Source organism: Equus caballus, chromosome 25 (genome assembly GCF_041296265.1).
Source record: "Equus caballus isolate H_3958 breed thoroughbred chromosome 25, TB-T2T, whole genome shotgun sequence".
NCBI classification, from domain to species: Eukaryota; Metazoa; Chordata; class Mammalia; order Perissodactyla; family Equidae; genus Equus; species Equus caballus.
In genome coordinates, this window is record NC_091708.1 from 31,044,825 (window position 1) to 31,069,497 (window position 24,673).

General features: G+C 39.0%; 1 long non-coding RNA gene across 7 annotated transcripts in view; it reads right to left on the reverse strand.

Moving 5' to 3' along the window:
- Positions 1 to 24,673, reverse strand: part of LOC138920816 (uncharacterized) — an 84,433-nt gene that overhangs the window by 34,680 nt on the left and 25,080 nt on the right. For 5 of the 7 annotated variants that reach the window (XR_011432681.1, XR_011432676.1, XR_011432682.1 and 2 more), the window contains exon 3: positions 6,737 to 6,936. This is a non-coding gene — a long non-coding RNA (uncharacterized lncRNA). Of the gene's footprint in view, positions 1 to 3,306; positions 3,573 to 5,062; positions 5,144 to 6,736; positions 6,937 to 24,673 lie in introns of all 7 variants that reach the window. The other 2 variants (XR_011432680.1, XR_011432679.1) reach the window with 1 other exon arrangement.

The following is a 24,673-nucleotide window of genomic DNA, read 5'->3' on the forward strand; positions in this document are numbered from 1 at the left end:
ATCATGGAGCTTATAGTCTATGCTGGGCTTTCTCAACTATTGACACTATTGCCACTTGGAGCTGGATAATTCTTTGTTAGGGGGTCTCTCTGTTGTATTGTAGGAGGTTTGGCAGCATTCCTGACTTCTACTCACTAGATGCCTGTAATATGCTTCCCCTCTCCCAGCTTTGATAACCAAAAGTATCTTTGGACATTGGCAAATGTCCCCTGGAGGGCAAAAATCACCTCTGGTTGATAACCACTGCTCTACTGAAAGAGACAGATGTTGCTATGTATGCAGAGATGCATGTAACTACAAATTTTGATTAATGCCATGGAAAAAGTAAAAGCTAAAATGCAAGATTCTAAATGGGGGGACTGATTTATATTGGTGGGTGCAGATTGTCAATGGATTAAATGTTACTGATGATAAGTGATATTTAGACTTTGGTCTGTAGGAAGACAGGTAAAGAGTTGGAAGAAGAAGTTTTAAGGCAGAAGGAAGAACATGTGTAGAAGCCTGAAGCTTGACAAAGTTTGGTTTATGCAGAGAACTGGTGCATAACGACTGAGGTGCAAGGTGGCATGGAAGGGAGCTGGGAAGTTAGGCAGAGGCAAGATCATGCAGGCTACTGTGAATCATTACGAATTTAGGTGTTTATGTTAAGATTAATGAGAAGAATTTAGGCTTTTAAGCAGCAGGGGTGGAACAGGGGAATCCAAAACCGAATTGGATTTCTGTAAACATATCTTGTGGCAGGATTTAGGGTGACAGAGAATGGTGTTTTAATTTGGAGGGATGGTGTTTGACATAGAGAAAAGTGGATGACTGATAAAATCAACTTGCGTATATGGATGAAGAATTAGTTGGATTCATAAATTTCCCAGGGGAAAATATCCTCCAATGTGAAGATGTCCTGGGTTGGGAAGACCAAGGGGATTTTTTTTTAGGAAACTTTGGAGCATATTTACCAACTTTCCTCCTTTGTCTCTTTCACACTCAGTCCAGCTCCTGTGTCAGTCTAAAGGTTTCTTTCTTGCACACATCACAGATGGTTCCCACTCTTTCTCTTCTCTGGAGAGACCACGACTCCTTGTTGCCCCAGGTGTGAGCATGTGTGTGTGTGTTCAGTATGGAGAGTGGGGAGCAAGTCAAGTGGAATGAGTTCCAGAGTCTAGGGACCTGAAGCACGAATGATCACAGGGTAAATTGTGGGTTGTTTCCGTTAGCCCTCCACCTGCTTTGAGTTGTGCTGTTAATTAGCAATGCGAGTGCAAGCTGACAGCTTTGGCAGGGAGCAGTAATGCAGTGGGAGGTGAGGGAAGGCAGTCTTGCCGGGGAAGTTGTTCCTGATTTATAAATACACCTGATTATTATGGTGGCGCCCATGTGTGATTTCATAGTTAAGGGTCTGTCAGTTGTCCTCATCCAAACCCTTTGTTTTCATAGATTTCTAACACAATGAAAGAAATTCACTCCATCTCCAGACTCAGCATACAAACCAAGTGTTGTTTTCAAACATTAAAAAAACCCTATTAGATTCACATTTACGAGGAAATAAAGACAGGTTACTGAGTTAGTTCAACTAAAAATTATTTATCATGTTTTAGTTTGTTGGTTTTTAATTAGACCAAGCAGTGTCTTAACTGGAATGGAAAACAGCAATCAATTGCTTCAGCCATCTTAAAAAGATGGGTACAGTGAGGCTTCCTCCTGAGAATTTAGAAAATGCTTTCATTCATTTGTATATCCAGCCAATGGTCACTTACTGGACATTTACTTAGCACTGAGCTCTTGGCAAGGAAAGGGGCAGACAGAACAAATAGCAAGGTAAAGTTGTTGTCTTGGAGTAGCTTAAAATTTGGAGGGACACAAATTTAATCATTACATCCATGGCAAAAAAACAAAACCAAGCAAACAAACTCAAACACAGAAATGTGAATATTGTGAGCACTAGAAAGAAAAGTGCCTGGCACTGATGTGCATCTAGAAAAGAAGAAATGGTAAAAAATATATATATGTATGTATGTATATGTAAAGGAAGAAAGGAAAGGTGAGAGTAATACACTTGTGTTTCTATGTTATTGAACCATAGTAATAGTAGTGAGAAAGGATTTGCATTTTCAAGCTGTTTTGATAAAGAACCTGTCTGTTTCCTTACTGCTGTGAAGTAAACATCACAGGGGAGTGGAAATGGGCAGGGAACTTACCTAGGACAGAATTCAGGTCTCCCTCTCTCACGTTCCCCAAGAAGAGATAAGACCTTTCTCTTTGTTTTTTTGCTTACGTGTAACCCTGCCAATCCCTGAATGAAGGGGAAATCACTTTAGCTGTTACTAATTATCTGAACTTGGTTTATAGGCAGGATCTTTCTAGATCCACCAAGGGCAATTTTGAGAAAAATTTTAAAAAATAAAAATAAGATTTTTTTATTATTATTATTTTTTGCTGGGGAAGATTAACCCTGAGCTAACATTTGTGCCAACCTTTCTCTACTTCACACGAATGATGTAGGTGGGGGCCCAGGATCCAAACCTGCAATCCCAGGCTGCTGAAGTGGAGCGTGTTGACTTAACCACTACGCCACAGGGCAGGCCTCAAAAATGAGGCTTTTTAATTAATAAAAGTGGTATAGACAAGAAGCCTGGTGAGGCTAGGGAGGGATATTTTAAAAGTCTGAATATCAGACAAGTGTTCAGAACTGAGAAAATAGACCCCAGCTGGGATGGCTGCTCGTGAAGAAATTAACACAGAGGCTGAGAGAAGGATCTCCAGAAAGTCCATGACTTGAGCTTAGCATCTCTATTGGCTCAACATCCTTGTCAGTTGGTGGCTCCATTCTCATGAGATTAGGCTATTTGCCACTCAAAAACCTGCTTCTTTTTCTCGTTAGATGTTTAAACTTCCCATACGAACACCTCATTCAATTAACATCAATCATTCTTACTATCCAACAGCCAAGAGGGAAAATGATATCCAGTCTATGAGCTTTTCTTTGCCTTGTAAGGATCTCTCCCTACAGTGCCACCAAAGCTGACAATAGATTAAAGAGAAACCCTGGACATAATGTGGGAAAGAGCTCCCACACTTGAACTTGGGGGCAGGAGGCTGAACTGAGCATGCCAGAGTACCTGAGACAGTGGGGAAGGTTAGAATTATCACAACTTTTAACATCAATCACACTCTTATTATGTGCAAGTCACTGTATTCATCATTGCATGCATTATCTTATTTAATAGGCTTAAATTCCTTTTTTATCATAATCATATACTTAAGAAAACTGAGACACACAAAGAAGAAATTTTCTCAAAGTCATATACCTACTTAGTAATAGATAATTCAAACTGACTGTTGAACTTCAACATCAACATTTTTTTCATTTTCTTTTCTGTAACTTATCCTTCCAGCATCACTACATCTTCTTTGTAAAATGAGAAAATCGAGCATCCTTGTGTCTTGTTTCTTAGTCTTTGTTACAAGGGCTTCTCTTTTTCTAGAGCAGTGTTTTCCCAAAGTGTATTCCTTAGAACATTTACTCAAAGGGATATTAATAACCATTCTCTTTGAGGTTGGAGTAGGTAAAAAGTTATCTGTGATAAAAAAAAAAAAAGCTTAAAACATGATGGAGTAAAGAGTCACATTTTTGTAACTGCAGGATTCCTCAGAACATTTAAAATTCTAATGTGAACTGAACATCTATGGAAGAAGGAGAGGCTGTGAATTTTAAATGTAGGATTAGCAAACATAGTTGAGTCCACAGAATCTTTTTTTTTTTTTTTTATCATTTTCTTGTGTACTTATGACTTTTTTTTGCTATGGAATACATTTTGGGCCAGATTGGCAGACAGGAATCAAGTTCACATTTATTAACACAGACTTTAACCCCTCTTCCCTCAAGCTCCAGCTCCTGACAGCCTCTCTTGCCTGGTTCTTTACTGTACACAAATACACACATCTACACAGCCCTCCGTCATTTTTCCCCAGCTCTCAACATGGACACACATAGCACCTCTGGGTTCCTTGGAGACAATGGTCGGTTTATCACGTCCGAATGTTTTCAAAGAACGTGACCTTTTCCTAGATTGCCTTTTCAACCTCCTATTAGGACCCCTGTAACAAGTGTGTATTCAACTTTCCATGACTCTGCTCAAATGCTACCTCCTCTTGAACCCACTCCTGAGGAAATTTTAAAACACCACCTCAGCCCTTCCCTTCCGCGAGTGTGCCTTTCTTTATGTCTTGGTTAACACACCAATGAAGACCTTAACTCTGCTGGGAATTAAGGGCTTTCTTTTGTATCTGAGCTTTTTGGGGGATCTTGGTCCAGATCCCACATTAATTCTGGAGAACAGTATCTATTTATAATGGCATTAGAGTATTAGAAATGCTAAGGATACAAGTGAAGTCTGATTAGATTCTCGTTTTCTCATTGCCATCAAACACAGGACAATTTTTGTAAACCTATAACCCACCTAATGTGATCATAGCTAACCTATTCCCCAGTTTAATCCTATCCACATAACCTTGTCCCCAGCCTAATGCTATCCTAGACATTATATCACCAAACCAATCCCAGCCTTATAACCCATTGGCCCATTAATATACTTCTAATCATTCCTTTATAAAACACAACCCACCCAAACAACCCTATAACCTTTCTAATGGATTCAGAACCAGCCAATTACCAAACTTGATCTCATCTGCATAGTTCCCATCACCTCTTAATGAGCTCTAACTGGCCCTGCAAGTTTCAGCATGAACAAAAGCTATTTCATTCAATTTGTGGCCTTTTATTTGATTTTTTTGAACATCAAATACTGTATCTTTTTTTTTTTAAGTCCATTTTTTTCCAACCCGTCCAATTCTCTTTTTTCCTACTGGAGAAAGGTGGAATATTCCCTAACATTATAGTTCATTATCTTTCCCAAAAGTGTTTGAGAGGAGTTGATTAAAATACATATATTTTCAGGTTCCACCACTGCATTTACATTCTCCATTGGAATAAATGGGGGCTTTCTCATGTGTGACTGAGGACAGGCCCTGAATTATTTATTTCAGTAAATACTTATAAAAAACTCACTTTAGGGTTGCACGTAGACCCACGGGCCTTTCCTCATGGGGTTAGATGGAACTGAGCTCAAAACATTCCATGAGAAATATTCTTTCCAGTAAGTTTCCACAGCAAACCAGATAGAATTAAGAAAAAGAAAAAGCAAGGCACATATGAGGCAGATAACAAGTTAGTATCTTTCTTGAAAATTCTATTTCCCTAGGGTTTGCATTAAAACTACAGATCTCCACTTACGAGGATGGAGATTCCACATGTACCTTTTGTTTATTTTTTCATGTGACAGACATTTACTGAGTGCCTACCTTATGTTGACAGGGCTGTGTGGCCCTGGAGCAGAGAATTCTCACCTAAGTCTGTGGCACATCTTTATTACTTGACCATGTTTTCTATCTTCTCTCGATTTCGTGAGGGTATATATGCATATATGTAAATATTTGATTATTTGAATGTACACATATTGGTGTGTAGTAAACCAACATATAAAATTCAGCCATGCAGCAAATATTTATCAAGGGCTGCGTGCCAACTAACATGCTCAACATCCTGAAAAGAAAGTATTATTCTCCTCGTTTGTTTTCAGTTGAGGAAAACAATGCTCAGAAAGCTTAATAAATTTGCTCAAGATCTCAGAAGTGGCTGAGGAAGGATTTGATTCCAGGTCTCTCTGACTTAAAAGCCCAAGTTCTTTCTCTCATATCACACACCTGTCAAACAGAGTCATTTCAGAGACATTAGCCTATCTATTCCAAATTCCTTATATAATCAGTGAGGAAACTAAGGCCAGAGAAGAGAACTGATTTATTCCAGACTTCATATATACAACTGTATGTAATCCAGAGAAAGATGCTCTCTCTTGGGAAGAAGATGGTTGTCCCTATAAACACAGCATCCTGGCAATTCAGATTGGCTCTGTCCATGAGGACAAGAAGAAGAGAGAATGATACCTCCGTTGCCCAACCCCAGCAAGTGACCCTCTTGTCATTGATTCACTGAGGCATAGGCCTCCTGGCGGAAGAATGCATTGTTCATCATGCCATCCCAGCCACATTATGTTTATGGATGTGAAGAACCACATATCAAAATTAGCATTTGTGCAAATGATCACACAATTCCTTCAGGGCTGCTGTGTCCCCTTAATAGGCCCATCTTTCAATTATGAAGTGACAATCAGTCAGTGCTCTTCTATAATATCGTTATTTTTGTTATGTTGACAGTACAGAGGGTTTTTTCTTTTCCTTCTACTTGAAGCCAGAGCCATCAACATGAGATGGTTATTGAACTATAGAGGGAAAAATGGACATTTTAACTTCTTACTTATATCTTAGAATTGGAACACCTTTGATATATTCATGAGCAAGAATAAAAGCATCCATATTTAAGACTCTACCTCCTTGAGTACCTCAGATCGACCTAATTAATTTTACCTTCCATCGCTCAAGGACTCATAGATGTTAAGTATTTCAGTTTGAGGAGAATTGAAAAATCAGGCCCCATGGCCCAGTGGTTAAGTTCAGCATTCTCTGCTTTAGCAGCCTGAGTTCATGGGTTCAGATCCCTGGCACGGACCTACACCACTTGTCAGCCTTGCTGTGGCAGTGACCCACATATAAAATAGAGGAAGACTGGACAGATTTTATCTCAGGGCTGATCTTCCTCAAGCAAAAAACACATCAAGCAGTTTACCTTTTTCCTTAGGTCATTTACTTGTTCTGCCACATCCTTAACAGGTCATCACACAGACTTGGCTTGAACCGATCTTGCTATGGGGAGCTCACTACCTCACCAGGCAGTGCCTTTCTTTGGCAGTATTTATCATAAAGTCTTCTCTTATTGAATCAAAATCAGAAGCCTCACTCTTCCATCAGTTAGTTTCTTTTCTGTGCCTGCAGAATAAACACAACCATTCTTCTGTGAAAAAGTCTGTAAAATATTTGAAGATGTAACCATAACTTCATTTCCAGCACACGTTAGGCAATCTTAACGATTTTTTGTTCTCTTTATTAAATGGCTTGCATGCTCAATGCACCTATGGGATGGCTCACTAATACTTATTTATACAAAATCAAACAAATTAGCAAAGTGTCTTGTGCATCTGAATTAACTTATACGTACGGTAGTCCAAGGCAGCCGATCAATTGCCTATTGTCACCATTCTGTAACTGGATGCCAGACAAGGGTCTAGTTGACTTGGAACAAAATGTAATTGATATTATTAGAAAAAGTATCTGTGCAAATTTCCTCTATTTTTTTTTTTAAATTTAGATAATTTCAAACACAGAAATTTACAACAGTAGTACAAAGATTTTTTTTCACCTGTGAAGCACTTGAGAGTGAATTGTGGATGTGACGTCCCATCAACCTGAACACTTTAGTGTTATAGACACATAAGCCCTATGAACATGGACATCCTCCAACATACGCACAGTTCAATCTCCAAAATTAGGAAATTAACATTGATAGAGTGCTGACATCTAATTTCACAAATCCCTTCCAAGTATCTTTTATTTCCATAAATGTCCTTGATAGCAAAAGAGTCCAATCCAGAATCATGTGTCACACTTAATTGTCATATATTTTTAGTGTCCTGCAGTCAGGACCAGTTCCTTGGCCTCTCTTTGTCTTTAATGACTCTGTTGCTTTTGAATATCACAGGCTAATTATTTTGTAGACTGTCATGAATGTGGATGTTTGATATTTCCCCACGATCATATTTAGATTATAGATATTTGACAAAAAAAATAAGTGGAGATTCTGTTTTCTTTTCATTATATCCTATCAAGTAGTACATGATTTCAATGTGTCCCACTACTGGTGAGGTTAAATTTGATCATCTGATTTAGGTTGTGTGCATAAAATTTCTCCACTGTAAAGATATTTTTGTAATTAATAATATTTGGGGAGTTATTTTGAGACCTGACAAATATTCTATTCCTTATCAAACTTTCACCTACTAGTTTCAGCATCCATTAATGTTAGTTGCAGAAATTTATTATTATAGTTGCTAAATGATGATTTTCCTATCACCACCATTCCTTCTTCATTTATTAGTTGGCATTCTAGTATAAGGAAAAGTGTTTTATTCCTCCCTTTTATTTATTTACATATATCAAAAGAGACTCATGGATGCCTGTTTTATTCAATGGGTTATAATCCATTACCATCATTATTTAATTTAATGCCTAGCTTCTTTCAGAAGTTTCTGTGCCCTTTTTACACATCTATATTATTCTTTGTATTTATATTCTTTCTGGCACAGCAAGCTATACCAAGCTCAGCTTGTCTTTTAGCTTACACAACCCTGAAATCTACCATCTCTCTAAGATTCTCTGGTTCCTTTTAGTGGAGAACATTTTTAGAAACAAAGGTCTGGACATTGGTTGTGTTCATTGTTGGGGAGTGTCACTGTTCCTGGGCCTTCCCGGTGGAAAGACATGGGATATGCATGTATCTAACTGCTTAGGCACACATACATTCTGCCACCAGACACTTTTGCAGACACTCTCCTCACCCAATCAGTCTCCAGTACACTTATCAGGCAGCAACCTTCTTCCCCAAGGGATGCAAATCTTGATCCATCTCACCTTCTGACTTTCCTATTAAATTACTTAGGAGGGAATGGATGAAGGAAGGTAGAAGGGAAGGAAGGAAGCAAGGAAGGAATGAAGTCAATTTCTCCTCTTCAAGTTTAATTTTACTAAAATTTCTTCATGAAATTGAGACACCTTGAATAGTTTCTAAGAAAAAAAGGGGAAAGTAGGGCTGAATCACTCAATATTCATGTACTGAACATAGGAGTTTTAAAGTAACCATTATTACAGTTTACAACAAATTTTGGTTGCCGTTATGTTTGTTTCATATGTGTGACCTAATTTCAAAGGAACAGTATTCTTCTGTGGCATCCTGCAGATTACCGCCGGGGCACGTCAAAGGAGGAAATATGATATCTTTATGGATTTTGCTCTTGCTGAACTTCCTCTTAGAAATAATTCCGTTTGCCAATGCCACTCTTAAAATGTGAAATCACAAACTACACACATATGTGTGTGTTTCTCTAAGAAGTGAGTAATATGGTGCAATTATAACAATTTCAGCTTTACTGTGAACACTTCCCTTTCTAACAACATGACTAAGTACTGTACAGTTGGCTCTCCCTATCTGTGGTTTTCCCACCAGCAGATACAACTAACAGCGTATTGTTTGTGCTTGGTTGAATCTGCGGATGTGGAACCTGCAGGTACGGAGGGCCAGCTAAGGGACTTGACCATCCGTGGATTTTGATATCAATGGAGCGTCCTGGAACCAACCTCAGCAGAAAATGAGGAACCACTGTACTATCAGCTTTATATATGTATCAGAATTTTAGAATGGAAATTTTGTGGAAGGATATTCTAAAATGAGATTCTAAATCAGCAAGAAAACATTTCAAAATAGTGGATGATAACCTAACAACATTCCAACATTTATCTCTGACTATAAGCATAACATGGTCATCAAGTGGAGTGTCAAGAAAGTTTTGGAAACAGCTCTGTACATGCTTTAAGTCTCACATCCTTCTCAAGCTACAATTGGGAAGGGCTTACCTGTTCTCTCACATCAAGACGTGGGACTTTAAGGAAACCAAGTGAAGAGTTTATTGAATATTCTTCTTATAATCTAATGTCCGAGTCATATCTGAGAAATATAAAAGTCGAAAGCCTGGATAAAGTGACCTACATTCTCAGAGTAGACAAGTGAGTTTGGGAAACAACCGTCCTCCCCATTTGGTAGAGCAAAGGATGTATGGCCTTTACCCTAAACCGGATATGGGCCATGCAATAAAGAAGACCAGTATGAGTCATCTAGTATTATCTAAGAGGTTTGCATGGAGCAGCATGAGGACCACAGTAGAGCTGAAGGCTGTGGACTGAGCAGCAAAAATTGGCATAGATGAGTCATGAAAATTCAGTGAGAGATGCTCAGAGTTAGGGGAGGTATCACCAGAAGAACCCATGGTGGGCATGGGTAGCATTAAACATCTTTCCAAGTACACAAAGAGCATCGATGCTAGATCACCAGCCAGTGCCAGTCAAGGAGGGACTTTCTTGCTTGCTCCCTTTCCTTTCCCCGTATCCCTTGCTCCAAACATGGGCTATTTAGAGCTCAAAATGAAGCAAGAGGAACAGACACTATCCACATACACTTTTGTCCCTACCAGGTGATAAACTGAAGCAGGCATGGACGAGGGGAGGAGAGAAGCTTAACTTTATATCAGTTTTTAATTGTGATGGTTTATATGGGACAGGGCATATGAATTAATAAATTGAGGCAGAGTTTTATAACTTAGTTAACTCAAAACTTTTCTTCTAGTGACCAAAATAGCTAAGGTGTCTGTCTGAGGCCAGGGAGCAACTAATGTACTAAGATAGATTGGAGGTTGCTTTATAATTATATCTCATAAGACATACTTAATCGATAAAAGATTATATATGCATTGTTTTATTGAATCCTCACAGAAACAATCCAATTTTATAGATGAGGCAAATGACTCCCAGAAAGGCAAATGACTTTTATTCAGAGTCACACAGCTCTTTAGGCAGAACAAGGATTTGAATTTATGTTTACTTGATACTTAAGTCCAAGCTCTTAACTACTGGTAGCCTTGTGAATTTGTGACATCCACACACAGATAAATACGATTTGATCACTTCATCAAGTATTTCAGTGAAGACTTGAGACAGAAATCTATGAGACCCAAGCCTTTTAGAAGCTGAGAAAGCCCTCTCTTCCTGTGACCAGAAAGCAAACAACAAAAATTAACAAAAACCGTTTATGAACTCTGCTTAATAAGGAAATGTTCAACTGTTTAGGAATTCTAAAGCTACTATACTAATATGTATTCTGATTTTTAAACCCAGAGGTTCTTTTTTTTTTTAAAAAAAAATGCTTCATTGAAATCCATATGTACCACTTCCTTGAACTCCCCAATCAATTAGTAAAAATCATTTATACTAACAACCAACCATAAAAACAACTGAGCATTGATCCTTTACTCAAACCAGACTCAAGTTTTCAGCGCCCTCTACTCACCATTTGATTTCCACCTCCATAGCTTGGTTTCTCTTTCCCTTCTTTCCTTCCTTCCTTCCTTCCTTCCTTCCTTGCTTCCTTCCTTCTTTCCTTCCTCTCCTTTCTTTCTCCATGTCATGCAAACATAAGCATTTTTGGGGAAAAGACAGAGAATCCTCTATTCCTCCACTTGGAAAATAATGTAATAGTGATTATTCAATCAAGTAATATTTATAAAGTACCTATGTGAGTGACTAGTATGTGGTAAAATCCTCTAAAAATTGTCCCTACTTTCATTACACAAGTCTTTACAGATATTAAATGACGTATTGTGTTTACCTGGTACTAAGTGGTATTGAAAAAAATGAAGAGTCCCCCATATGCATATGCATACATCCATCTATCATATCCGTCCTTTGACACCAATTTTAAATCTCCTATTCTCCCTGAGGCCTTCTCTAGTGAGTACTGTCCACACGAATTGGTCTCCCTCTTGATATCCACTCTCATACTCTTTAATTAGCACTTAGTTATTTTCTTTAAATAGGCTTTATTCTGTATTGTATTATTTTAAAGATTATGAAGAACTTATAGAACCATTTTATTCAACTCTTCAATTTAACAATTTAGGACCTCAGGCCAAAGGAATTAAGAAACTTACCCCAAATTGTAGTACACTAAAGGCAAAACAGTTGTCCTAATTCATCATTAGTCTTTAATTACTTTACTGAAAACTCCACAAGGACTAAAATTACACTACATTCTTTGATTATCTTTATTCCCTGAGGCTAACGACAGTGGTAAGATCACCAAGTGGGCACTAGATACATTCTTGCTGAGTTAAATTTTACTGGTTCTACATACACAAAAGTTTTCCAAATGTGGCTCTGCACAGGACTCATCTGGGGCCTTGTTAACTTATGTCAAATCCTGTCTGTCCCTATCCCCAGGGATTGTGACTCTGAAAGTGTGAAGTGGCTCCCAGGAATCTGTATTTGTAAGAGATGCTTCAAGTGAGTAGATCTTAATGTTCCAAGAAGTAGTGCTTTGGAACTACTGCCAGCATATGTACCCTATTCTGGAATATTTCCAGGGAGAAAAGTCCACAATTTTGCTTAGTATCATGTTTTTGGGACTAATAGACCTTATAACCAAGGAAAAAAGAAGTTCTTCGATTGCTGTAACTAAATTTTCACTACTGCAATTTCCTCCCTACTACCTCGGGTGGAAATGGGTAACAGCTGGTCTTTTAATAACCCTTGAAGATTACTGGTAAGTTACTCATCCACTTTCTCTTCTCTCAGCTAAATAGTCCCAATCTTTCTAAGCTGTCCTACAGGCCCTATTTCCCAAACCCTCCTCTCTCCCATAGTTGCTTAACTTTTGAAGTAAGACTAACAGCCTACTATTATTCTGTGCTGCATGAGGTGTAATGAAAAGCCATTTAAAATTTTTGAGAAGAAGCTCTGTACAAGTGGTAGGACTTGGGTTTGAAAGTAACATCTTTGTATGTCTTGTCTGCACACGCTTTAATGGATTTTGATATCTCTAGGCAGATAGAGAGGCAGCGCGGTGCCAGGATTAGAACTTTATCTAGCCATGCAAGGCACCATGGAGTTCCAGACCAGTGCTTCAGCTAACTGGGTATATGACATGGAGCAAGCCATTTTCTTCTATTGTTTATTTCTTTACAAGCAAGACAATATAAATTCTACCTAAACTCCTGCAGTTGTTATGATGCTGCTATCAGCGCAGCACAAGGAACTTTAGAAAGCCTGAAGTTCAGTCTATATGTAGACATTAGGAGTTGATGCAGGGGAGGCTGGTGTGAAGGAAAGTGATAGAGAATCAGTGGAGTGTCAGTATCTTGGGGATAAAAATTGCAAGATTCCTCAACAAAGTCCAGTATCTCCAACACAATTGAGACAAACCGGCAGGGAAATTCATGGCTAGTTGAGCTAAACTTCAAACAGAAGTGATCCTCCTCCAGCAAACTAACCAGTTATTTTCTTGGAAGGTGGACACTTCTCTGAGCTCTAATTTCTGTCCCTGACCATCCTGGACCCGAATTCTCAGTGTGATCTTCCTCACGATGTCCCAGTGTTCTATCATTCCTGCTGTGATATCTCCATTGCAGTCCTGCCACAGCCATTATATTTTATACCATGGCAGTTTAGACACCAATTCATGCCATGGCAACATCCATTGATAGAGAAGAAATTGGATATAGGGTGTCAGCTATAGGATAAAGACAGATAAAGCATCATCATTACTAATCACCCAGGTCCATCAATTATTCAGTAGTAAATACAATATTTACTAGGCATTAACTCTTTGACTTTGCTACTAGGTGATGATGATGTCAGGCTCTGTCCTAACTGATGTATAATCTCACTTAATGATCATGTATTACTACTATGAGTTAAAGATCACAATTTTCTCACCTTACTGATGAAGAAACTGAGGTAGAAAGAGGTGAACTAACTTGATTGAGATCCTTTACTAACCCTAGCCTCAGAAACACACCATTGGAGATCAGGACCAACGCTCCTGAATGCCATGCTACTATTGCAACTTTAAGGTTAAAGATGGACTGCAACCTGATGAAAAGAATGGTGAGAAAAGAATGATGGCAACCTCATTACTAGAGATTGAAGTCCTGACTTACTAGCCTAGTGTGCAAGACTTTACAAAGTTTGGATTCAAACTTTTGTCACAGTCTTCTCATCAACAACCCCCATCTCCATATCCCACATTCAAAGGCAAAGGAAACAGTATTTGTTTGTCACTTGTGCTCCAAGCTTTCCCATTTCTCCACGTTTCTTTTTTTTTTTTTTTTTTTTTTGAGGAAGATTAGCCCTGAGCTAACTGCTGCCAATCCTCCACTTTTTGCTGAGGAAGACTGGCCCTGAGCTAACATCCGTGCCCATCTTCCTCTACTTTATATGTGGGATGCCTGCCACAGCATGGTGTGCCAAGCGGTGCCGTGTCTGCACCCGGGATCCAAACTGGCAAACTCTGGGCCACTGAGAAGCAGAACTTGTGCACTTAACCGCTGTGCCACCGGGCCAGCCCTGTCCACCTTTCTTTTCTCTGTTCTTCCTGCTTATAGCAGTCTTTACAAATTAGCATGGCCAAATACTAACCTTTTCTCAACTTAAATGTTCCAACTTCGTTTCCTCATTCCTGATCCAAGCAAGCAGATGTTATTTTTGAACACCCAGACCAATTCAAAGGCTATCTTTTTACTCCTAGAATTTTCTGTCTTACAATGATACGTGATAATATCACTCTTAAAATTCTGTGATGTTGAGGGAATGTACAATCTGCTATAGACAATGTCACATGCTTTCCTAACCTTCATGTCGGTCCTATGGTGTTGGCATTATAATTTCAATTTTACGAGGAGGGAACTGAGATATAGGGAACTCAAGGTCATACAACTGGATTTTACACGTAGATTTTTCTAAATGCAAAAACTGTGTTCTCAACCACACTATACTCCTTTTTAGTCTATAAACTTCTTGAAAACAATGTTTGCATCTTACTCATATTTGATTCCTAAATGCAATTGCACATGGTAGTCATCAGCATTCTTTCTTCCTTTTTGAAAAAATTTCTTTGCAAATTGATATAAATTGAACTCTGTTTCAGAGCGTGGGCTTTCACGAAGTTGCAAACACCCCAACCTGAAACTTTCTTTGCCTTTGTTCTTTGTTAATGAGTGTTTGCTTGTTCTTCCAGTTATGTTACTCTTTTATTCAAATAAATCTTTGCTTTAAACTGGATTTCATGTTTTTGCTGCTGAACTGGCAGTCCCTCATTTCAGCTGTTTGACAGCTTGCACGCCCTGCCTGCCGGCAGCAATATTTACTAATGGACACTTTCTCTTACAAAAGCTGTTTGCAATAAGGAAAGATAATGAAGAAATTACTTGACCCCAGACACACAGCTAGCAGTAACGATGGACCATGTCATTGGACCTCTCTGCCATCTGTGCCCAAGGAACGGGGCGGGGCAGGGAAAGGGTAGAGGAGCTGCAACAGTGGAGGAGAACCCCAAGGATAGAGAAGGTTGATGACTCAGAAGCAGGAAGGGAACAACGTTTTGTAAACCTGCTTCTTCCCTTTGCCATAGATTCCACGGCCCACTCATGATCCCATCTAGTTTTCAAAACAATGTGCTGAGATAACTGCAGCCGATCCTTTTGATTTGGTCTCAAATGAAAAAACTGAGAGTCAAAGAAGATAAGCAAACTGGTCAAAGGAACAGAGCTAGAAAGGAAGGGAAACTATGTATCACACTGTTTAAATCCTGAAATTTGAAATTGTCCAAGAATGGATTTTAATACAGACTTCTGCAAGAGAATTGTTGTGTGACTTTGAATAAGTTCTGTGTGTGTATGCATGCACACCTGCCTGGTATTCTCAATCCTCATTTGCCACGTGTAAAATGAGCATAACAAGAGGATCAACTTTGATGTGTCATTCTGTGAATTAAATGAGATAATGGATATAAAATTCTTAGCCCAGTCTCAGGCACAAAACAACTACCACGTACACGGTAAACATTCTATTTTTGTTCCTCTTCTTATTACTGCAATGAAATGATATGTCCAGCATTCAAATGCAAGCCTTCTGAATTCCATGCTATTTCTACTCCAGCACAAAGTCTCAACAAGTCAACAAATGAAAGGAAATAGAAGGGGCAAGAATAAAATATTGAATAGTTCTCTTCGTCGTTATAGTACATCTCCTTATGTTGATTGGGATACAGAAAGAGCCCCCTCATGCCCAGATTTGTCCTTTCAAATTTTCAGAGCCTATCATGCTTAGCCATCTTTCTGGGTGGCGTAATGATAACTTATTGCCATGCTCGGGTTGATACCTTTATATTCATACCACAGTTTTGTAGTAAAATTAACTCTTTATCAATAAATAGAATGTCATCCCAAAAGTGACAGAACGCAGCACACTTGAGTGAGAGAAAAGAGGCGTTTATTCATACTACTATGAATTCACAGATTCCTTCATTTTTATGATCTCCATTTAAAAATCATTTTCTTCCTAAATTTAATTGTTTGAAGATGAAATAATGTAAGACACCTAAAAAATAGAATCCTAAAATGCTGGAGCATCTGGATTCTAGTTCTAATTCTGCCATGTACTGTGTGACTTTGGTCAAATTGTTCAAACTCTCTGTTGATGTTTCTGAAGCTGCAGAAATGGAGAAAATGAACTCATATACTCATATATATATATATTTTTTTCAAGTGTGACAACATAAAGTGTTCTCTATCGGTCTAATTCATATGTTGAATGAACATGAATTGTTTTTTCTTTCTGCTTGTTTATGAACTTGATCAGATTTATTAGTCAAAACTGGTCTTAGTTTGTAAAAGTTGGAAGTTGTTTGATCAGTATTTGATTACTAGACATGTTATTGTCATCGATCCCTGGAAAATCTGACAAAAAACACAAATCCTCTCTTTCTACAAAGATGCACATGGACACATGTTCATGAAGTTAGGCCTGAATTTTGGTGGAATCATGCAGCCCCTGAAACCCACCTGTATATGGAACCTGATGACTAAGACTCAGTCTCTCCCCACCTTTCTAATCCAGGCACCCACTGCGAGCGTAATATGGCAGTGTTATTCCACAATAAGTATGCCAGCCCCTTTTTCTGACATCAGATTTATAAAGAGCTGGTACTTTGTGAGTCTTTGAAAGAGTGGGTGTGAATTGTCTGAGAAGCTGGAAGAAAGCAAATGAGGTAGGAGAGCCTCAGTGGGTTGGTCATGAGAGGTCACAGCACAATGGAAAGCTCTCTGCACCACTCTTGTTAATGGCAGAGTTCTGTGACCTTGCTAGTCACTAACTGTGCCGAGTTCTGCCTACAGGAACCAAGTGTGATATTCTCAGTCCTCTTACTGGCAATTTCCCCTGAAGCACCACCTCCCTTCCCTCCCTCTGTGTCATGTACTTTCATGGAGCAGAGAGATTCTGAAACTGGGCTCCAGCCCTTTCTCTATGTTGAATTTCAGGATCTTTTTCATGATGTCTCCCAGATGAGATGTTTTTGCAGATGAAATGGCATCTCTGAATTGCCATGGAGGCTAGGTAAGAGTTATAGAGTCATTGGTGAAAAAAACGCTAGTTTTCTTCTGAGTCTTTTACTGACCATCCCTCAGGAACAATTTCCCACCCTCTTGAGTATTGCTTCATGACTCCCATCAGTCTTCATGACCTTTATTCTTTTAGACACCTGCGTCGCGTGCTCTACAAGGAGCTCCTTCATCAAGTGGACAGCCTTCTAGCAGTGTATGCAAAGAATGAGGCTGAACATTGGGAGTATAGTTGCTACAAAATAAATAAAGAATGAATAAAGGAAAGTATTAAAAACTAAGTGAATAAATATACAATGTATGCAAATATGCCTTATATCATGCTTGGGTAATAGAAAACTCTTGGTAAATGTCCATTCCATGTAGAGGTCTACCATGACCATATAATGTAACATTTACAGCAGGTTATAATTATATTTTGGGGTTTATTCATTTATTTAATATTTTTCTCTCTTATAGACTACATGGAGGGGGTTCATTGTTGGAACAAATACAGTACCTGAAACAAACATCGGTCCTCAATATACATGAATAGAAAAAATGAGTCAGTCATCTCTCCTTCCTTTCTTCCCCTCCTCCTTTTTGTCCTTCTCTACCATTTCTTTTATGCTTCTTATTCCTCTTACTTGAGTTCCCAGGCTTATTCATCTCTTTCTTCTTTACTCATTCTTTTTTTTTCTTTTTTATGCTTCCTTTCTTCCTTCTTGCAAAAAAAGTTACACTTGATGATGATGATGATATTAATAATAATCACTTATTTGGGGTGTGCTATTTGCAAAATACTGTTCTAAGCATGCTACTTAAATAACGTAATGGTCCCCAAAATCCTATGAAATAGGTGCTACTCTAATTCCCAGTTTGCAGAAATGGAAACTGAGTCTTGGAAGGGTTAACTTGCTATCCTAGGTTGTGGAGTCAGTAAGTAGCCAGAGATGGCTGCAAACCAGGGGAGTAATTCCAGAAATCATGATCTTTGACCCCTGAGATGCACTGCCTCCCAAAATCTTCAATAGCCTCAAGTAATATCTTATAAAAATCTTTGGAGAGCTTTGGATTTAAAGATTGAAATAGGATCAGATGGTTTTTGAATTTTTCTTTGTTACTCTTTCACCAGTTTCTTAGAAAACTCACTTCAAATTGTCAATCTGAAAACGGATCTGACTGGATTGAAAGTCTGAACCACTCTGGCCTCCCCTGCTGTCACAGACAATCTGACAGCCTCCATAGTTCTTGATCTTGAGAATTATGGGAGAATCTTGAACCTTTCAGGATGCTTGAGCAGTCCCTTGTCCTGTGGGTGAATGACAACAACACAGTTTCCATCTTTACTTGATTTTCTGTCTGTGAGCAGCCAATTCTCAGAGCTCTATGCAGAATATCTGCAAGTGAGGCCCCATTATATTACTTATGTTGTGAAGGAAAGCAGGCATAGGGTCAGAAAGAGGGCACTGGCTTGGAGTCAGCATACCTGAGTTTTAGGGCTTCCTCAAGATCCCCAGCTGATATGAGGCAAGTCACTAAACATCTCTAGACCTCCATTTTCCTGATTATTATCTAAAGGGCTTGCCATCCTTCAAAGTCACATTCAGCTATAAAATTCTCTGAAACTCATTTAAAACAACACACAATAGAGGAAAGCAAAAGAATGAATTGCCTGTTCAGGCAGTTTGGCTGCGAGGTGGATAGCCACAACACTGAAATTTAAATCAGAGCCTATTTGAGACCATCTCCTCCCCCTAGCCAATGTCCCTACTGAGTGTGAGAATATGAACAAGAGTAATAAGCCATGGCTCATGCAGGGCAGTAAAACAAATGAAAATCAGCTGTGAAGAAGGTGAGTCAGGTGCTGCCAGGTGGTGGAGTTCTGAAGGGAGTGGCCATTTAAGTAAGAACAATGAAGAAAAAAATGGGCCTGATGTGATCTAAGAGACGGAGCCAGTCTTTATGTAGAGAGCTGGTAGTGAGCGGAACAGAACTTACTCAAGTTAAGCCTGGATGTACTGTTGCATTTGGCTTTTTGTAACAGAAAATTCTTCTCAAATTGAGTCAAATGACAAAGAGGATTTCTGAGCCCATAAAATGGGTATTCGGTCATAGGAAGCTCTCCAGGTGGGTTTGATTCAGTGGCTAAGAGATTTCTAAGAGCAAGTTCTTCCATCTGTCTGCTCCGCCTTCTTTTGTGGCAGTTGCAGCTTCCTCATAAGGCTGGCTTAGCTCCTGCGGTCAAAATTGTTAAGCTGTTTCTCATACCATGTTGGCCAGGAAAAGCTCGAAGGATGGTTTTGGGTAGCTCTCCTAGAAGAGTAAGGGAACTACTTCTCAAATCCTCTTAGAAAAGCTCCTTTCGTGACTACTGACCAAACTTCAGTCACATATCCATTCCTAAATCGATATCACTGGCCATGGGCACGGAATGCCTGTGTTACCCAAAGAAGTCACTGTAGCAATGAGGTGGTGGTCCTTTATTGGGTTAGATAAATGACGAATAGCACAAAACCTGGGGTGCTTAATCTCCCCTAAACTCTTGGCTTCACAGCAATGGAGGACAGGAAATATCAATGTTGAAAAGCCCATACTGTGAAAATAAGAACACTTAGAAGAGATGGCAACACATTTTTTAATTGAGAGATAATCAACATAGAACATTTTACTAGTTTCAGGTGTACAACATAATGATTCGATGTTTCTTATTTATTGCAAAATGATCACCACAATAAGTCTAGTTAACATCCATCACCATACATAGTTACAAAAAAGTTTTTTCCTTGTGATGAGAACTTTTAAGATGTATTCTCTTAGCAATGTTCAAATATGCAATACAGTGTTATTAACTATAGTCGCCATGCTGTACATCCCCATGACATTTATTTTGTAGCTGGAAGATTGTACATTCTGACTAGCTTCACCCATTTGCCCACCTCCTATCCCCCTCCCTCTGGCAATCACCAAACTGTTCTTTGTAACTATAAGCTCAGTTTTTGTTTGTTTGTTTTTTGGATTCCACATAATTGAGATCATACAGTATTTGTCTTTCTCTGTCTGACTTATTTCACTTAGCCTAATGCCCCAAGGTCCATCTATGTTGGTGCAAATGGCAAGATTTCCTTCTTTTTTATGGCTGAATAATGTCACATTTTCTTTATCTATTCATCCATTAATGGACACTCAGGTTGCTTCTATATCTTGGTTATTGCAAATAATGCTGTAATAAACATGGGGGTGTGTATATCTTTTCAAGTTAGCATTTATTTTTGTTTTGGATAAATACCCAGAAGCGGAATTGCTGGATCATATGGTAGTTCTACTTTTAATTTTTTGAGAAACCTCCATACTGTTTTCCATAGTGGCTGCACAGTTTACATTCCCACCTATAGTTCACAAGCGTTCCCTTTTCTCTACATCCTTGCCAACACTTGTTATTTTTTTCCTTTTTGATAATAGCCATTCTAACAGGTGTGAGGTTATATTTCATTATGGTTTTGATTTGCGTTTCCCTGTTGGTTAGTGAGGTGGCACATTTTATCTTGAGAACCAACTCCAGTTGATTGGTGGTGGTCTCCTGGAAAGGTGTATTGAGAAGTCTTTTAAGACCTTATGAGAATGTGCTATATTTGATTATAAGTATTTGCTATGAGCACTGAAAGAGGCAGTCTGCATGTCATGCTTTTACCATTCTTGATCTATCAGGAGATTATATTAAAAAGAAGAAACACTGTTGCCTAAATTCTGAAGTCTAGTTCATTCAGAATCCAGAAGAGATGAAGGTATTGCTAGGTAGCATTTAGTCCTGTATCTTGTACCATGGACCCTGGCACTACTAAAAGTGAAGCTCACTCAAGGAGCTTTTCAAATTCTGAACATTTTTGCCTGTAGACACACTAGAATGAAGGAAATGAAATATATTTAGCACAGCAAATGAAGTGAGACAGAACTAAATTTCATACATAAAATCTTTATTACATCTAGGAAGCAAGAATATTGCAAGCAAGCTGCTTAGAAAATGAGCTACAGCCCATGATCAGCACAACTCTCTCTTCTGGTCATTGATACCTTGGTGTCTATACACCATCAGAGAGTAGATGGGGATATTGCCCACCCAACTTCTAGGCTTAGACCTAACCCCCAAAGTAGGATGAGGCACTTGATAGTAGGAACAGGCAGAAGTTGGTAAATCACTGTGTTCAAAATATTGAATTTGATAAACATGTGTCTGGTACTAACTGAATACATAATTTTCTATAAGGAAACCCAGAAGGTATAGACATAACCTCTATTTACAATAAATTAACAGTCTACCTGGGGTGTAGCTGGAGTGGGCTATACCAATCAGGTCTAACCAGGAAAACAGAAACAACTCTGAGAAGAAATGTGGTGCAGTGAATTTATTACACAGGTGATGGAAGAGTCTAGAAGCCAAAGAGGGACAGTGATGCAACTCAAGATTAGCAACAGTTGAAATCCACCACCATCCCTAAGCTTTTGAGGGGAAAGAGAAGAAGTTGGGCTACCAGAACCCTGGGCCAAATCCCATGAAACCACAGTAAATCTTTCCGGAGGATAAAGGAACATAGAAGGAATTAGAGGAACATAGGAGACCCAGTCACTAATGTAAACACCACTCAAGGAGGAGGTGGAGGTAGGGGTTGAGGAGGAAATACCTTTCTTTCTCCTTTGCTTTCACTTTCCAGTTTCATTTTAATATTCCTATTGACTGTATTTATCCATATATCAGTTCATATGAGAATCTTGAGTAAGTAGTGTACAGCGCTCCGTCCCACAGAGGAGGGGCAAAAATGCCTATGCTATCCAGGGCAGATGGCAAAAGTTCTCATTGGGCAGATCTAAAAAATAATCTTGGAGGGTGAGGCATTGGAGTTATTCCTTCAAAGATGAGAGAACAGAAATGCAATAGGTTAAAGGAGATATGGTGCTTATGGAGATAGGGAGGTACCAGAGAACCTAGTGCAGAAGAGAGGGACAGCACAGGAACAATCGACAAGAAAATGCAGGGCATTTTGAAGAATGGATATATGTGTAATCTAGCTTAGCTGTTGTACAGAACAACATCCAAAATATAATTTAGAACCTAAGGGCCTCTGATTTAGACTGGAGGTTCATTTTAGAAGAAATAATTTAAACACACGTCTTTTGTAATAATCTTCCACATTTGAAAATTCATAAAACTCATTATTCATAAAACTCTTCCTAAATCCATTATTCCCAGACAGCCTCTGAGGTAGCTCAGGTAGTTTTTTCTGATTATAAATGATGAAATTGAGGTTTAAGAAAGGTAAGCAACCTGCCAATGATCACATCATAAGTATTACGAGAGAGTACAAGACTAGAACTCATGTTGCTTAGCTCCTAATCTCAGATCTCCTCTCATATAATCAATATGGATTTCTGAAGAAATTATGTAGTTTGTGTTAAGCCACAGAAAATACCTCTCAGAACTTAAAATGAAAAGAAACCTTATTAGAAGCATAAGAAAGAGATGAATGGGCCCTTGAGGCAAAGATGCAACCAAGAATTGGCATAATACTGGGACTCAGGTGGAGGAAACTATCTTAATTCTATCTTGATATGTTTTGTCTTCTCCGAGCCCAAAAGTTTCCCTTACATTTCCAGTCCACTCAGAAAGAGAAAGATACCCACATCATAGAAAGAAGCTGGGCTTACATGTCTAATCACTCAGAGATCCTCTCTCTCTCCCAAACTCTCAGGAAGGAATTATGCTTGGGTCCATTTTGATCAGGTGCTTCTGTTGGTCCAATCAGCAGAGAGAAATACATGCAAAAGATCACGCTATTCAAGTTAGTTGTCAGGGACTCCCACTGTGAGTGAGAGCAGAGGTACAGGACAGCATTCCTTCAAATGATATTTACCACAGTACAACTGTGTTAGTATAAGAACTGCTGTACTGTGGGACAGAAGAAAAGGCCATGCTTCCATTTGTCAGCAAAGGCTCAAGACAGCACGGAAGAGAAGCAGGATGTTCAATTTTTCTGTTTACCTGTAGCACAAACCATGCCTCCTCCTGAGCAAGACTCTTAAAGCAGTAAACAGAGGGATTGCTGTAGGCCTCCCATCAGTTCACATCCTATCCTGGACACTTTTAACCCTCCAGAGTCTTTGCTCAGGAAAAAGGAGGGCTACCACACAAGAGTGTTAAGAAGACTCATTTACAGGTTATAATTTCATTCAGAGACCTGGCAGCCTGGCTCTGTGGGACGCAATGCTCTATAATAAATTTAGAATTGCCGCCATTTCAGTCATTCGGGAATAACATTTTGTAATAAAAATAGCCCTCATGTGTGTACAGTTAACAAGCCACCTCCATTGCCCTCATTTCATTTGATTCTCACAGTAACTTTTTATAATAGGAAGCATAGGAAAGGCTATTTATTTCCCTGTTTTAGCACCTGAGTCTACAGAGGTTTGTAGCTCACAGAGGTTGAAGCTCACAGCATCACAAGGTAGTTTGTTACCATTTTGATTAGATGCCAGGTCTCTTTATTCCCAATCCGATGTTCCTTTCTATTATACCATAGTTCCCATCTTACATCTCTCTTCTGTTTCCTTCTTTTCCTAAATTTCACCATCTGCCCTCCTTTGGCTTCCCGTTATTCGATTGTCTTTTTCCTTCTAGAACTTAAAATTATGTGTTGTCACCGAGTCTCTCCATTTACCACCATGATTTCCCTTTCATTGCTCACAGTTTCCCTCCCACAGGTACAATTGGGGATGGAGGGTCAACTTTACAACAGGTACCTACTTGTCAGTATGTGAGAAGAAGCACACCGGATGCAACCACAATTTCTAGTTTAAACAAAAAACCAGAAGAAAATATACACTAAAGAGAGACAACTTCTGCCCTCCCACAACATTGGATTATTTTAGTTCCTTCTTAGAGCATTATTTCCCAAACTCTTTGTTTCCCTCACTTTCCTCTTGATCCTAATTTCTTCTGTCTATAAACATCCTTTAGAATTTTTTTTTTAAAGTTGAGATCTGAAGGAGTGGTACCCAATATTTTTCTTTTCAAAAGTTGATGGCTTGGCATTGGAGAGAGCCATCCCTAATTCACAAACACACAAACGGCTACGATGTCCCATCGTCAGGAAGGCGGTTCTTCTCCATGGCCCTCTTCAGACATGCATGCTTTTGGAATTTGTGTGTCATGATCTGAGGAAACAGGATAGGAGTGGTGGTAATTTTCCAAAAGGTATATTACTATCCACGTAATACATATACAAAGCAGAAATAAAGGCTCTGCTGCTATCTGTCTTAATCAGAATCGAGTTTGGAATTCTGAACGCTAGAGTCGGAAGCAATTGCAGAGATCCCTTGGCATTGTGCCATGAAGGAAACTGAGGTAAAGTGTAGCAGAGAGACCTGCCAGGAGTCAATCTGCAGATAAGCAACTTCAGTATCATGGGTCGGCAGGA